This window comes from Littorina saxatilis, linkage group LG10 (assembly GCF_037325665.1).
Source record: "Littorina saxatilis isolate snail1 linkage group LG10, US_GU_Lsax_2.0, whole genome shotgun sequence".
In the NCBI taxonomy this organism is placed as follows: domain Eukaryota; kingdom Metazoa; phylum Mollusca; class Gastropoda; order Littorinimorpha; family Littorinidae; genus Littorina; species Littorina saxatilis.
Window position 1 is genome coordinate 5,214,210 of NC_090254.1, and position 17,190 is coordinate 5,231,399.

At 39.1% G+C, this 17,190-nt stretch overlaps 1 protein-coding gene across 3 annotated transcripts in view; it reads right to left on the reverse strand.

Annotated features, from left to right (window-relative positions):
* LOC138978001 (uncharacterized) overlaps positions 1-17,190 on the reverse strand; it is a 46,030-nt gene that overhangs the window by 9,589 nt on the left and 19,251 nt on the right. The window lies entirely within an intron of this gene.

Here is a 17,190-nt window from a genome sequence, read left to right on the forward strand (position 1 = left end):
AAGTCAAGGGACAAAAACGAAATCCGTTGACTTATGGGGTAGCGCGACTGTTAATTTTAAAAATTTTTTTTTTTTTTTCATTACTAGGATGTCCCATCGTTGGGAAATTCCGGTCGCTTCCTCCTAGTGGAAAGCTAGCAGTGACAGAGTCGCACTACCCCAAAGTCAAGGGATCTATTAGTCCCGTTTTGCCGTTATCCCAATTCGCCCCATCCCATTTTGGCGACATTTCTCAGGCCAAGTGTCATTTTACCACCATATCATGTATCATTAGCTCCACATCCCATTTTGGCGCAATCCCGTTTCGCCGTTAGCCCATTTTGCCCCCATCCCATTTTCGCGACATTTTACCGGCCAAGTGTCATTTTACCACCATGTCATGTACCATTAACTCCACATCCCATTTTGGCGCAATCCCATTTCGCCGTTATCCCATTTTGCCCCCATCCCATTTTCGCGACATTTCACAGGCCAAGTGTCATTTTACCACCGTGTCATACCACTAGCGCCACATTCCATTTTGTCGCCATGCCGTTTTGCCGTCATCCTATTTCGCCGCCATCCCTATTTCGCGACATTTTGGATTGTGGCAAAAATTGAATTTGGCGTAAACGGAATGTCTTCCTAGTTGAATAACGCAGTATAGTAGTATAGTGAGGCTTGGCAAGAAGAATAAATCAAAAATGGGATGGCGGCCAAATGGGATGGTGTTAAAATGGAATGTCGCGCTATTGTTATGACACGGTAGTAAAATGACGCTTGGCTTGTAAAATGTCGCAACAATGGGATGGGGGCTAAATGGAATGCGGTGAAACGGCATGGGGGCCAAATGGGATATGGTGGCCAAATGGGATGTCGCGCTATTGTTATGACATGTTAGTAAAATGACGCTTGGCTTGTGAAATGTCGCGAAAATGGGATGGGGCAAAATATAAGACGGCGGCAAAATGGGATTGCACCAAAATGAGATGTGGAACTCAGCGTAGAGGCTCTAAACAATAAAAATTAATAATAATAAAAGGCATGCATTACTTTGTGGAATGCGATATTTTTACATTTTTACATTTTTACAAATCGCGGTTTTAGGTTCGACGTGATTTGTAAAATGTTTTTACATTTTTACAAATCACGGGTTAACATCTGTCAGTAAAGTGTGATTAGATGAGAATGGAACTTTAGATCTCTTTCATTTTAATATACAACAAACATAAACATTTTGGTTGGTTTCTTTGGGGTTTAACGTCCTTTTTTTTAACCACCAATAAAGCTACCCTTTCAAACTTTTTTTTTTTAACATTTCCAGTTCTTTTATCATCAGCACAATCTTTTTTTTTCTTTTTTTAAATTTCCTTTACATGACATAACACAAAACAACAACAACAATAAAATAAACAAAGAGAAAACATAAGAAAGTATCACAAGTTATAGTACAGTACAACGCAATCTACTCTCTATCTCCCTCTCTCTCTCTCTCTCTCTCTCTCTCTCTCTCTCTCTCTCTCTCTCTCTCTCTCTCTCTCTCTCTCTCTCTTTGGTTTTTTGTTTTTGTTTAAATTGGAGAAAACCTGTTTCTTTTTTCTTTTTTTCTTTTCTTTTTTGTGTGTGGTTTGCATGGTTGTTTATACAGAAAGCAATTGAGGAGCCATACATGGTTACTTTTTTTTTCTCCTTTCTTGTTTTTCTTCTCCTTTTTAATTTTTTTTTCTTATTCTCGTCCATCCGCTCCCTCCCACCCCCCTCATGCATAATATTCACAAACGTCACATATCACTTCACCTCATCTCGACTTATACATTACTCACAATCTTCTAATGTACATTTCATTTTCCAATATATACTATTCAAATCGTATCTATCACCATACTTATATTTACTAATACACATTTTTGCAATCAAAATAATGTGATTAAGTACCTTATTATTTTGGCATATATTACTAGGTTGATAACCAAACAAGACATCGTGTTCAAAGAGGTGCACATTTGATCCTGTATTTCTAAAAATATAATGGAAACATTTTCACAAAAGCTCGTCAACTTCTCACATGCCAAAAAAAGTGTTCAACATAATCAATGTGTTTACAAAATGTACATAATTTTGTTTCTCTAATTTTCATTTTATTTAATAATATATTTGTGGGATAAATATTATGTAGTATTTTCCATTGTAACAATCTCAATCTTTCTTCTTTTGTACATTTGCTTGGTAACAGCCAATAACTGTGATCTAGTTTAACCTGATATTTATGTAAACAAAATGTAGCAGCGCAAGGCTCGCTCGCTTTAGACTGGACTATCAGCATGCGAAACTTTCTCGCGGAGGGGTTAATGATCACAGGGTTCCGTGTGTCAAGGTCATGATTGTGTTCGCCTGCTCGCGGGCTGGCTGTGTTTTTGCGAAGTGCAAGCGCTCGCAAAGCAGTCTTCACTGCGCCGTACTAAAACATTTTAGAGGGACTGTATCCTATCTTTGTGGAATCATATCTCCGTTAACCCAAATATCTTTCACCGTATCTAAGTGCGCTTCTATCCATTTTTTTTAAAATATAAGCTTTTATTTTTATAAACCACTTTTATATTGTTCCACAAACATTGATCGCCAAAGCGATCTTCTCTCTCATAAATCAATGCTTTATTATAGATCCATTTTAAGAAAAAGTTCTTTCCAAAAGTTTGATCGAATGCATTCAATACCTTGGAACAGTTTTAGTGGTGTTGTGGCTTTAAAACAAAGTAAATTTCTTCCCAATACCTGATACAGACTTAATGGAATCGTTGTCCACGGTTCATGTTTTTGTTGTTAAAGTTTTGCTGCCCATGTGAGTAAAAAAGAAGTCTGCATATCGTGGACGTTTATCATGTTAATACCACCTTCTTCCACCACATTACACAATACATTTCGTATAACTTTTTCAAAGGCTTTTGCATTTGAATACTTCCTTTTCCAGAGAAACCTGAACAAAATAGTATTCAACTTATCGAGAACTTTAACAGGGGCAAGAAGCGCCTGCATAACGTAAACAAATTGTGAAACTAAGAAGGACTTAATAATACATGCTTTGCCGCATACACTTAAATTTCTTCTTGACCATCTGCAAATGATTTGTTCAACTTGTTCAAGTCTTTTGGACCAATTTTCCATAATTTCAGAGGCCGGGATGTCATTTTTAAAAATAATTCCCATGATTTTAACCTGGGTATTCCATTTAATATCGCAATATTTCTCTTGACAGTTTTTACGCGATCCCAACAACATTGCTTCCGTTTTACTTTTATTTAATTTTAAGCGAGATATATTGGAGAAATCATCAATGATTTTTAAAACCGTTTCCATGGCGTTTTTATCTTGAAGTAAAACAGTTATGTCATCGTCGTACATAGCCAGTTTCAAGATACGCGATGTTTGTTCTGCAAAACCTACATCTGGTAAGGCAAATCCTGTAATATTGGGGTGACTTCGGATTTTGATTGCTAATAATTCTACAGCAAGCACGAAGGCCAAAGGTGAGAGGGGACATCCCTGACGGATTCCGGAATTCACACTTATTTCTTCCGAAATCCAACCCATATAATTTATGCAGCTCGTGGTGTTTGTCATTAAAACTTTAATCCATTTAACAAATTTGTCGCCAAAACCAATTTTTTGTAAAGGACCAGACCACATAGTCTTTTGAGACGGAATCGTAGGCTCGGGCGTAGTCAAGGGCAAGTAATATACCTAGTTGATTTCTTTCATTAGCGTAATTAATGACATCATCAATTAATCTAATCAAGTTACTTGCCTTTCTTCCCTTAATAAATCCTGTCTGATCTTCTGACACGAGGTCAGAAATAACACTAGATAAGCGCTGCGACTCGTCGCGATATAACCTTCGTGGTTGAAAACGACGTTAAACACCAAATAAAGAAAAGCGCTGCGATAAAAATTTTGCCAGCATTTTATAATCTGTATTTGTTACAGATTATAGGGTCTCCAATTCTTAAGGCTATCTCTCGGCAAATCTTTACCCTTATGGATCAACGTGATAACTGCTCTTTTCTGAGTATCTGACAATTCACCGACTCTAAATGCACTTTGAAGGGAATTAACCACCATCATTTTTACTTTAGGCCAAAAAAATGTCATGAAACTTGTAGTCAATCCGTCTAAACCTGGTGACGAACCATTTTTTAATAAAGACAGCGCCCTGCCGATTTCTAACACGGTAAAATCAGTTTCCAAAACATATTTTTGTTCGTCATTTAACTGAGGAATATTTAAATTAAGAACTTTACTTTCAACATCCTCCTCAACAAAGTTCCCATTTTTATCAAACAAGTTATTGTAAAATTTCACTTTTCACTGTTTCCATATTTAAAAAATATAATATCCCTTCACATGCACAATTCTATATAGCATATTATAACCAAACACAATAGCAAATAAGCAAACAAACTCAGAACATGGTTTGAAAGGGTAGCTTTATTGGTCTTTTTTCGAACGATGTAAGGATCACTATATCCCGCCAAACCGTAACACGGTGGCCAAGTGGTAAGGCGTCCGCCCAGTCAGCGGGAGGTCGTGGGTTCGAACTCCGGCCGGGTCATACCTAAGACTTTAAAATTGGCAATCTAGTGGCTGCTCCGCCTGGCGTCTGGCATTATGGGGTTAGTGCTAGGACTGGTTGGTCCGGTGTCAGAATAATGTAACTGGGTGAGACATGAAGCCTGTGCTGCGACTTCTGTCTTGTGTGTGGCGCACGTTAAATGTCAAAGCAGCACCGCCCTCGTGGTCGGCTGAGCGTTAAGCAAATAAACAAACAAACAAAATATATCCCGCCAACTAGAGTTATTACGGCTTGTTGATTTTGCCAATACAAAAGTCATTTTTTCTCACTTCATTGAGATGGCCGACATCCGTATACGTAGCATTATGCTTTGATGATGATGTTGAGACCATCCAATCACAGCCCCCGAATTCCCCCACGTGTCCATCAGAATTGTTCCTCTATGATACTCTCCATTTATTGTTACGATAACGGGATTTCCAGGTTGATAGTGTTTAATTCTTTTTTCGCGTCTTGTTTTGCTACCTTATCGACCCAGTCGTCAAATAAGCCACTATGACATTGTATCTAAGAAAACTTAGGCCTAATGTTTCTTCCATGTACAATCAAGCAATGAATAATATTGTTTTTCATATATTATATCAAATCTCTTATATTATTAAAAGCTGCATCAAAAGGTTTGCAACATTGATATCGGGACTACACAAAATAGATTGTTTATATAATGGGTGGTGGTGGTTAATGCTGTCTGGATTAAAATATAAAAAGAGGTAAACAGGTGGCGAACTGTATTAAGTTTCACTGACGGTCTAGTCTTCAGTGACAGTGCAAATAACAAATCAGAGGTGATTCTTGCTAAACATCAAGCTTTTATTTATCCGTATGAATTTAGAAATGAAAAACGGATTGACAATTAAGGGTAAAGAGAGAGGGAGGGAGAGAAAGAAGGAGGGGGAGAGAGAGGGAGGGGGGAGAGAGGAACGGGGGGAGAGAGGAAGGGCGAGAGAGAGGGATGCGTGGGGCTAGCGATTGGGGTGGGGGGCCGTGAAGAGGAGCAGCTACTCTTAGAGCGGTTCGACTCACACAGTGGCTATACATTACACGGTTCGCCTGCCATCAATTAAAACGTCGTCAAGCAGGTAGCCCGCTGAGAAACCTACTGGAGAGCAAGAGAGACAACTGGACGCTTAACAAGGGTAAACGGAGAAACAGAATCCGTTAGTCGCCTCTTACGACATGCTGGGGAGCATCGGGTAAATTCTTCCCCCTAACCCGCGGGGGGTGATAATAATTAACAAGTGACCATAAGGATCCTAATACTTTCCGTATATCATCTCGTGCTGTGGTTGTTGTTTTATTATTCAAAGTCTTCTTCATCGAAATGATAAGACATCTCGGACTGATTGATCCTGATATGGCTGATATTGGGTGTAAAGTTCCCTCGCATAGTGAGCATATATTAAAACCCTTCCTGGCCGGATAATATGGTTCCTAGGGTCACCAAAGTTCAGAGCTTCTCGGCATCGACTCCGATGAGCATGCTTCCTAATAGTTTTATCAGTTTTGAAGAAAAGTGGGTGCAAACGAAAACAAAATCCTGACGGGATTTTTTTCAATTTTTTTTTTAACCTGCTGCATGCAGGTTTGCTGCTACTACAATTATTTTTTGCCTTATTATTATTGTTGTTACTATTATTTTTGTTTGTGTGTGTGGCTTGGAGCAAACCTTCTTCATAGGTCTTTTCTTTTCTCAGTCAAATGTGTACATTTTTAAATCAAATAAATAAATAAATAAAAATAATCATAACATAGATTTATTCCTAATGTTCAGCTCAGTTTTTAATAATACACCCACATCTAACTTTTTCCCATATTTAAATTTTCCAATGGTCATTTTGGTAATTAAAATACAATGATTCACAAAATAAATATAATCATTTTTCAAACTTTCCCTAAATTAACCCAAAAATACATTTTCTTCATTCAAAATGATGGCAACATGTATTTTCTTATAAACAAAATCTTTACATATTTTACAACCCTTCATCGATCACCTCTTGGCAACTAAAAAAAGAAATGTTCAAGGGTGTCTAATTCATTACAAACTTCACACTTATTCGATGTTCGTAATCCCATTTTGTTTAATAAAATATTGGTTGGATATATTCTATGTAATAATTTCCAGTGCAGCAGACGTAATCTTTCTTCTTTTGTGCTGTTAACAGCCAGTAACCAGTTTCTCTTATCCAAATCTACATTATGTTTTCGTTTCCAAAAATCACAGGCACTCGGAATCTGGACATCAAGATCAACAAAATATTTTCTAATAAACTTTGCTGTTATATTAACACCATTAACAATGAAGTCCTGCAATGTAAAATATTGATATGGTATGTGTCTGTACGTCTGGATTTAAGTGCTGTGCATAATGCATTGTATACAAACTGTCTGGATGGTTTATAACCCACTTTTTGACATACATCTTCATGCCTGACGGGATAATGTTGGCACTAGGATCATCAAACTACAGAGCAAATCAATATCAATCACCACAAACTGGGGCCTTAATTTCGGAGAAAATAACTGTGTCCTTACGTATACTGGAGACATTTGAGTACATGTATACGAAATAGCATTTCCTGATGGGATAATTTTGAGTGACACCAGGGTCATCAATCCGCAGGACATAATTATGAGCGTTTATTCCCATGGACCTCGAGCTCATAGCCAAAGTGAGTTTCAATAGCTTTACCCATTTGGGAGAAATGAGTACATATATATGTTAGTCATATTGAGAACAGACACAAGTCAAACGGGATAATTGCACTATGATCAACAAACTACTTCGTTTGAATGCAAATGTGTTGTTGTTCGTCACCCAGAGGGTGGACGTTTGCGTTTGTTCCGGTCAGTCTATATAATTTCACAAAAGTCACTAAAATATCACTCACGCGAACTGTGAAGACGCAAAATAGATAAGTTGGTAATTGCTCTCCTAACGTGACAAAAGGAAAGTGTCCGAGGCAGGAGATGGAATCCCATTGGCGTCGTTAATTTAAAAAAGAGCTTACTGGGTGACGCAGGGGTTTGTCGGACCTGTTCTTCTTAGGGGTTGGGGAGGGGGAGGGGGGTGTTGCGTTGTTGTTGTTGTTTTTTGGGAGAGAAGAACATTGCAGTTATGATAAAGAAACATTCTTTCAATATTTGTCCCGCGTTAATCTGTGTGAAATCGCTTACCGTTGCCAATAATAATGCATATATTAATACAGGTACTGGTAGCCTCAGTCACACGAAATTGCTAATTTCTGTGGTACTGGGCAACTTTCACGTTATTCCTTTTGCATGGGCATAGTGGAGGCCACCTCGATCAGGACTGGCTGGGTCTAATTTATTTTATTTTTTTTAATTAAGTGGGTTTATTTGAACAATAAATATTTTTAACTACCGCCGGATGCCCTTAGGCACCCCTGAGACTCGACATGCAGCCGTCCGAGAATCCAATAAACACTTTAGACAAAGTAGTATCATGTCAAATCAAGTTCACTCTCTTACCTATCAAGTTATTATCGTTGTTACTTATTTGAATGGCAAACGGAACATCCATTGCCTATGGTTTTTGTAATGTCATAGATGTATTTTTCCCTGAAACTTTTGCAAATTATTACACTCTTGCTTCATCACGTTCTAATCACGTACGTTCGAATCCACGCGGTGTCACTTTTTTTTTTTATCCCTTTCCCCTACGCTACATTACTTTTCAGGGAATGTGTGCTGTTCATTGTTATTTTATTTTACTGATACGTTTTTTATAACTTAATTCGTCATCCAGCGGGGACGTTTGCGATTGTTCCATTCCGTTAGTATGTATGTATGTATGTATGTATGTATGTATGTATGTATGTATGTATGTATGTATGTATGTATGTATGTATGTATGTATGTATGTATGTATGTATGTATGTATGTATGTATGTATGTATGTATGTATGTATGTATGTATGTATGTATGTATGTATGTATGTATGTATGTATGTATGTATGTATGTATGTATGTATGTCACAATATAGGAACTGCGATAACTCCTGAACCGCTAAGTATTTTTCAACCAAACTTTTTAGGTAGATGTAGACACACGATAGCCTATTGTGTGCAACATTTATATTGGATAGGTCAAAGGTCAAGGTCATTACGGGGCCCAATGGTCAAAATACATAATCAGCCATATCTCCCAAAGTTCTGGGAATATTTCAATGAAACTTTTTTCATTACATACTCTGAGAAAGGGTCTACAAAATAGCAGTAAAAAATACCAAGTCACAGCGAGAAATTGTTTTCATAGCCAATAGCCAAAGTGAGTTTCAATAGCTTTACCCATTAATTTTGGGAGAAATGAGTACATATATATGTTAGTCATATTGAGAACAGACACAAGTCAAACGGGATAATTGCACTATGATCAACAAACTACTTCGTTTGAATGCAAATGTGTTGTTGTTCGTCACCCAGAGGGTGGACGTTTGGGTTTGTTCCGGTCAGTCTATATGTCACAAAAGTCACTAAAATATCACTCACGCGAACTGTCAAGACGCAAAATAGATAAGTTGGTAAATTGCTCTCCTAACGTGACAAAACGAAAGTGTCCGAGGCAGGAGATCGAATTCCAGTGGCGTCGTTAATTTAAAAAAAAAAAAGCTTACTGGGTGACGCAGGGGTTTGTCGGACCTGTTCTTCTTAGGGGTTGGGGAGGGAGGAGGTGTTGCGTTGTTGGTTTTTTTCGGGGGGGGGGGGGAGAGAAGAACATTGCTGTTATGATAAAAAAAAATTCTGTCAATATTTGTCCCGCGCTAATCTGTGTGAAATCGCTTACCGTTGCCAATTATAATTCATATATTAATACAGGTACTGGTAGCCTCAGTCACACGAAATTGCTAATTTATGTGGTACTGGGCAACTTTCACGTTATTCCTTTTGCATGGGCATAGTGGAGGCCACCTCGATCAGGACTGGCTGGGTCTAATGTGTTTATTTTTTAATTAAGTGGGTTTATTTGAACATTAAATATGTTTACCTACCGCCGGAAGCCCTTAGGCACTCCTGAAACTCGACATGCAGCCGTCCGGGATAAAACTGCCCGAGAATCCAATAAACACTTTAGACAACACAGTATCATGTCAAATCAAGTTTACTCTCAAACCTATCAAGTTGTTATCGTTGTTACTTATTGGAATGGCAAACAGAACATCCATTGCCTATGGTGTTTGTAATGTCATAGCTGTATTTTTCCATGACACTTTGTAATGTCATAGCTGTATTTTTCCATGACACTTTTGCAAATTATTAGTAGGCCAGTTGGTTAGGACACTCTTGCTTCATCATGTTCAAATCACGTACGTTCGAATCCACGCGGTGTCACTTTTTTTCTCCCTTTCCCCTACGCTACATTACTTTTCAGGGAATGTGTGCTGTTCATTGTTATGTTATTTTACTGATACGTTTTTTATAATTTAATTCGTCATCCAGCGGGAACGTTTGCGATTGTTCCATTCCGTAAGTATGTATACATGTATGTCACAATATAGGAACTGCGATAAATCCTGAACCGCTAAGTATTTTTCAACCAAACTTTGTAGGTAGATGTAGACACACGATAGCCTATTGTGTGCAACATTTATATTGGATATGTCAAAGGTCAAGGTCATTACGGGGCCCGATGGTCAAAATACATAATCAGCCCTATCTCGCTAAGGTCTGGGAATATTTCAATGAAACTTTTTTCATTACATACTCTGAGGAAGGGTCTACAAAATAGCAGTACAAAATATCAAGTCACAGCGAGAAATGTTTCACAAATTCGAGTTGATTTTTTTTTAAGTTGAAGGGACTAATGTGCTGCGTCTTCATGTTCAATTTCATAAAACATGGTTGGCTGGTTCCAAAGTTATAAGGGTTTTAGTGTTTGATTCTCCAATGCATAAACATCCATATCTCCCAAAGTTCTGGGAATATTTCGATGAAACTTTTTTTTTATTACATACTCCGAGGAAGGGTATACAAAATAGCAGTTACAAATTACAAAATCACAGCGAAATGTTTTTCGAAGAAAATCGAGTTGATTTTTTTCTTCTTTTTTTTCCCTTAAGTTGAAGGGACTAATGGCCTGCGTCTTCATGCTTAATTTCATTAAAAAAAATGGTTGGCTGGTTCCAAAGTTATAAGGGTTTTAACCATCATATGTGTGGTTATCATATGACTGATAGTTAAATAAGGCTTCGCTGATCAGGAGCTAATCTACTCCAATCACCATCGCTTTGAAGCTATGAATACAATAATAAATCAGTCATTATTCAGACAAGATAAGTCGACCATTGCAACAATAATAGCAATTGATCATGGGATGGATTCGCATAGACACTTTAATATCCACACCATCAGTGATTAATGAAAATCATAAAACATTTGTTACATCCCGTGAGGAGCACGAGTATTGCTGGTGATATACTTCCTAATGCAAGGAGCCCTAGTCGTTTACATAAACCGAAGATGGGGAGGTAGAACTTTTCTCCCCCTTCTTCAATGCTAGCGTTCTTGGCCAGGGCACGGTAACTTGATCCCAACACGAAAAGGAACGCTGAAAACATGGTCCTGGGGCGCCGCGAACCGGTGGTCAGCATCTGACTTACAGTGCTAGCTCGGCGAAGCCACGGCGAAAGGGCTACGGCTGTAACCCGATAACGGCACCGGCTGATAACAAGTTCACGCTGATATCAATGGCCTTGCTGCATCGCCAATTATCCTTCTGAGGCTCGGGCACCCCGCTGCAACAGCCTCTCCTTTCCACCTCTACAATCGGAGGGAGGTTCCTCTGCCAGCCACCGATGCTCTGGTTGCTTCGCCTTTTCGTGGTATTTGACCTCCTTGACCTCTAATAACATCTAGCCTTGTGTAGAGCACTTGAAAATTGGCGATTTATCACAAAATCAGGACTATCATAATGTAAGACAAGTACTACACTTATCAATTTTTTCATATTTTTTTGTTGCTGTTTAATTTTATTATTATCATAAAACTATTAATATTATAATTAAGTTCTCATGACCCACAATCTTGACAATAACTGAAGTAATGACATCAGAGACTATGCCTTGAAGCTCTTGGACAACATTCAAGTGTGTGATATTTTTTCTGATGTTACTGACAACCTTGAAAAATAACTGTGAAGTAAAACAGCACCCGAGACTATTAGCCCTGACATATATTTGACAATGTTCAAAAAAATTTTCTGCTACTATGGGAATAACTGAGGTAATGGCGTGAAGTAATTAATATGTGTTGTTCATAAATGTGTAATATTGTGTTTCACTATGGCTCTCACTGATTGTACACGAGGGTCCATAACTCTACAGTCTCGTGCCCTGTTCCCCACTCAGTGACGCTGCTGCTCCATTTAGCGAAACAGTCATGCCTAGTGAGTTAGATAACCTGCAGCACCCCCCCACCCCACTCCTCCGAAAATAAACAAAGGGACCATAAGGATCATTAAACCGCCCGCTTATTACCCCACCCCTGGAATGAAGTAAAAGAAGACCCCAAAAATAAATACAAAATTAAAAAATAAAAACACCTGCCAAATTAAAGAAGTTTGTAACATGAACTATAAAAGATGATTAACCAACAATCATAAAACAAGAGGAATGGGTTCAAAGGGATCCCTGCGTCACATTTCACACACAAAACATAACATGAGATTTTAACCCACGGCAACCTTGGAGACCACAGGCGAACGACATACCAACTACGCCATAACGGGTTACAATTACAATTATAGATTGTTTTTGTCTGCCTTTACCTCGCGGGCTTTTACGGGCTATGTAAGGATAATTTTGTTTAACTTCATCTAAGAACTTGATTTACAGACACATTTTTAGCGGAAACACCCTGAATTGTTTCAACAGAGTTGAAGGGTCGTCTTCTGAGTATGTACTACAAACATTTTGATTAAAATATTCAAAGAAGTTTGGGAGATCTATTGATGTTCACGTGTATGTGGGGTTATGGAGTCGTCGAGTCGAAGACTGTGCGGAAACGGTACGCCGATTACACCATGTTACATATACACAACCTATATACTATGGCGGTGTAGCCTAATCACAATTAAATTGGACGTGCACTAACCATACCATAATATTTTGAACCGAGTGACACCAAATGCTTTGATGTTCGAGTCTGTACTTTCAAGCAACACAGCATGATTCATCCCATGTGTTTTACACCATAAGTGTAGCAGAAGTCCCTATACAATCTTCATGTATCATACCATTATATAATCTATGATATATATCAATTAAATATGTATAGATAAGGCTATACACTTATCATTGCTTGCATTAAACCAGACACATAGAGACAGACAGAGATAGGGACAGACGGAGAGACCGACGCGGAAACAGATAAATAAAGACAGACAGGAGGAGAAAGAGAGGGAGAGAGAGGGAGAGATCTAAAGACAGAGACAGACAGCGGTAACAGCATCAAAATACATCATTTAACAACGATATCTAAAAGCATAATACTATTGGTGGTATATGAAGAAAAGTATTGAAAGGAGTGCCCGGCGGGATAATAGTAGGACTACGAATATAAGTTTTAGTTTCAATCGTGGAGCCATCTTTGAAGGCATACGCACAGATTCAGCTCATTTGACTCTAAAACATCCGTTATCTGAGTACGGACAGTAAAACAGAAGGACTGCGTGACTGTATAGCATTCTGTATACATACTATTATGCTCATACTGTCTTATACTGTTTAATACGTTCGCCAGAGACGTTTCTGTTTAATTTTGGTAGCACTTATTTGAGCCTCGTGCTTTTGTGTTTCTTCATCTTGCCCTTTCTATTGTAATTCGGACTGTTGGATAGATATGTATTTAAACCAAAAGAAGGAACTGTCAAAAGACACTAAACAGTGTTCGATTAAACAACGCATCAGTTCAGGCGCAGTCAAGTCCAGACTAGCCCCTGTCAGTCACTCCAGTACACGCGTTCGGAATGCACGAATGGATAAGCGTGTGCTTGACACGGTTAGTTAAACACTTCCCCTCTGCCTTTAGGTAACTTGACACTGATAGCGCGGCGGGGAGGCAGCTCAGTTGGTAGCGCGCTGGCTTTGTAGCCAGTTGGTCGCTATCAGCGTGGGTTCGATCCCCACGTTCGGCGAGAGATTTATTTCTCGGAGTCAACTTTGTGCAGACTCTCTTCGGTGTCCGAACACCCCCGTGTGAACACATGCGCACGAAAAAATCCCACGTTCACAGCTAAAGACTCGGGGCTTGGAAACCACGAAGACACGCATGCATGATCTCTCGTCTCCGATTATAATGATCGTATTTCGATACTTTGACGAGACAAACCCAATGCTGGTGTGTCGAAGAAGACAGCCACAGCGGGCTTGTTCGAATCAAAGTATCACACCATAACTTCAACGTATTACCAATACCTGTCCCAATATAGACCAGTTTGTCTAAGAGGACGTAAAACCCTAAAAGTCAGTCACACTGATAGCCGAAGGCGCAGCTCCTTTGCGGGCCCAGTCCATAAAACAAGAGGCACATACAATACACGCACAGGGGTAGAGGAGACGAAATAGGTGAATAAGAATAATCAGATATGTAATAGTTTTACTGCATTATAAGAAACATTTAGGTGTTAATGCTGCTATTTTAAATCAAAGCCATGCTTTTTTTGTTTAAACTGTGGCGTCATTTTCTGGTTTTGTTTTTGTATCCGGGGTTGTAAGAATTTACATGACAAATACAGGCATGTGATCATGCAGCCGAGTTGCAATGAGAAAGGCAACACAGATTCAGGCAGTTCGAGTTCATCATTAAAATTGTCTTCTGTTGGTCTTTGGCATGGTGCGTGTCAAGACCTCACAGTCATGCTGGGAAGAAACCCTAGGTAGTGGAAGGTTACCGCTGTTCTCCCCTCACACTCTCTGTAACTCTCACGGTACCTCTTTCTCCCCCCCTCCCTCTCTCTTATCTTATAATAAATTTAGAGTACAAATATATATATCTCTTTCCCCCTATCTCGATTTCTCTCCCTTTCCCTCCTCTCTCTGTTTCCCTCTTTCCTCTATCAATAAATTTAGAATACGAAATTTCTCTCTCTCTCTCTGCTCTGCAGATAAACTGTGTCTGAACGTGAACTTGACAAAGACTAAGGTCATGATTTTTAGAAAGGGCGGGCACATTGCACAGAAAGAGAAGTGGTTCTACGGAATGGATCGTCTAGAGATTGTGAACTCGTTTAAATATCTCGGTGTAACCCTTTCCACCCAACTGAGCTGGAACATTGCAGTAGAAACAAAGACAACCATGGCGAAAAAGGGAGTGATCGAAATCGTTAGATTACTGAACAGACTTGGCTGCCATTCGGCAAAGGTGTTTTTCGCACGGATCGCCCCTATGCTCTTGTATGGTTCAGAGCAGAGCTATGGGGATATGGAAAGTATGACTCTGTGGAAATGGTCCACCTGTTTGCGTGTAAAACGTTTCTGAAAGTGACAATTCGAACTCCAAACAACATTGTGTATGGTGAATTGGGAAGACATCCGCTGTATATTAACTCTGCAGTCAGATGTGTGAAATACTGGTTTACACTGCTGAAGCAACCTGATTCAAGATATTCAAAGATTGCATATAAAGCTTTATGTAATTTGGCATCGAAGGGCCACACAGATTGGGTCTTACAATCATGTGCAGAGTCTTTTATGTTGTAATGGTTTTGCTGCTGTGTGGATGTACGGAACGGTTGGGAATGAGAAGTGTTTCTTACAAGAGTTTAAAAGACGTTTACAAGATTGTTTTTGTCAAGAATGGTTCTCCTTTTTAGAATGCAGTGAACGTTTCGACATTTATAATTGTTACAAAACATGCTTGGAAAAAGAGAAATACATTGAATTAATCGAAGATATTAAGTACAGAGTTGCTCTTATTCGTTTCCGCGCAGGAGTATCCGAAATCAACGCTCACAAGTTTCGGTACGCACCAAACCAAACGACAAGAAACTGTCCTCTCTGTACAGCTGATAAAGAAGATGAACACCATGTTGTATTTTTATGTCCTTTTTATCAAGACCTTCGACCAAGTATTTAAAAATCTCGAACTCTAAGACGCTGCAACAACAACTTGTGTATTTCTGTGGCAGTAATGAGGATAATGTGATGAACAGCTTCAGCAGATTTGTGTTCTTCATGTTACAGAAGAGACGAGCCCTTATAAATCAGGTTCAGTGACATGTCATCAGGGGTTTAATGTATTTGTTGAATTTTATGCGTGACTATAATTTATAACTGTGCAGATACTATTGCTGTTATTTTAACCACTATTGTAAGGGGCTGTGGCCTTAGACAATTAAAGATTTGTCCTTGTTCTTGTTCTTGTTCTTGTTCTCTCTCTCTCTCTCTCTCTCTCTCTCTCTCCCTCTCTCTCTCTCCATCTCCCTCTCTCTCTCTCCCTCTGCCTCCCTCTCCCTCCCTCTCCTCTCTCTCTCCTCTCTCTCTCTCTCTCTCTCTCTCTCTCTCTCTCTCTCTCTCTCTCTCTCTCTCTCCTGTTTAGAATGCAGTGAACGTTTCGACATTTATAATTGTTACAAAACATGTTTGGAAAAAGAGAAATACATTGAATTAATCGAAGATATTAAGTACAGAGTTGCTCTTACTCGTTTCCGCGCAGGAGTATCCGAAATCAACGCTCACAAGTTTCGGTACGCACCAAACCAAACGACAAGAAACTGTCCTCTTTGTACAGCTGATAAAGAAGATGAACACCATGTTGTATTTTTATGTCCCTTTTATCAAGACCTTCGAGCAAAGTATTTGACAATCTCGAACTCTAAGACGCTGCAACAACAACTTGTGTATTTCTGTGGCAGTAATGAGGATAATGTGATGAACAGCTTCAGCAGATTTGTGTTCTTCATGTTACAGAAGAGACGAACCCTTAGAAATCAGGTTCAGTGACATGTCATCAGGGTCTTAATGTATTTGTTGAATTTTATGCGTGACTATAATTTATAACTGTGCAGATACTATTGCTGTTATTTTAACCACTATTGTAAGGGGCTGTGGCCTTAGACAATTAAAGATTTGTTCTTGTTCTTGTTCTTGTTCTCTCTCTCTCTCTCTCTCTCTCTCTCTCTCTCTCTCTCTCTCTCTCTCTCTCTCTCTCTATCTATCTATCTCTCTCTCTCTCTCATAATTTATTGATAGTGATACTAATAGTATTCCTTCTCCCCTCACGCTCTCTGTATCTCTCACGGTCCCTCTTTCTCCCCCCCCCCCCTCCTACCTCTCTCTCTTATCTTATAATACATTTCTCTCCTCTATCAATAAATTTAGAATACGATATTATCTCTCTGTGCCTCTCTCTCTTACTGTCGTTGCGCGCGCACGCTTATTATGAGATAAGGGAGGTAGAGGTAGGGGGGGGGGGGGGGGAGGGAACGTGAGCTAGAGACGAAAAAAGTGAGGAGAGAATACTATAAATATATATTATGTAATAGAGAGAGAGAGAGAGAGAGAGAGAGAGAGAGAGAGAGAGAGAGAGAGAGAGCGAAAGAGATATAAAAGAAAGAGAGAGAGGG